We start from the raw sequence: 232 nt of genomic DNA, 5'->3' as shown, positions 1-232 counted from the left end.
CGATCTTTTTATCCAGCTTTAAAACATAAAACTTTCCCGACAGCATTGAAAATGGGAAGATCATTGACGGTTTTGTAAAGAAAAATTCTTAATGGACCTTTTCTCTTAGACAGTCTCTGGGGTTTAGGGGACAGCACGACTCTCTAAAACCTAGATTTTCGGGTTCGTTTCCCCGAGGAACAAATTTTTCTCCATCAAATTCTTTTCCTTTACATACAGAAAAATGCTTCGC

This window comes from Penaeus monodon, chromosome 34 (assembly GCF_015228065.2).
Source record: "Penaeus monodon isolate SGIC_2016 chromosome 34, NSTDA_Pmon_1, whole genome shotgun sequence".
Lineage (NCBI taxonomy): Eukaryota > Metazoa > Arthropoda > Malacostraca > Decapoda > Penaeidae > Penaeus > Penaeus monodon.
This window is presented reverse-complemented; position numbering follows the sequence as displayed.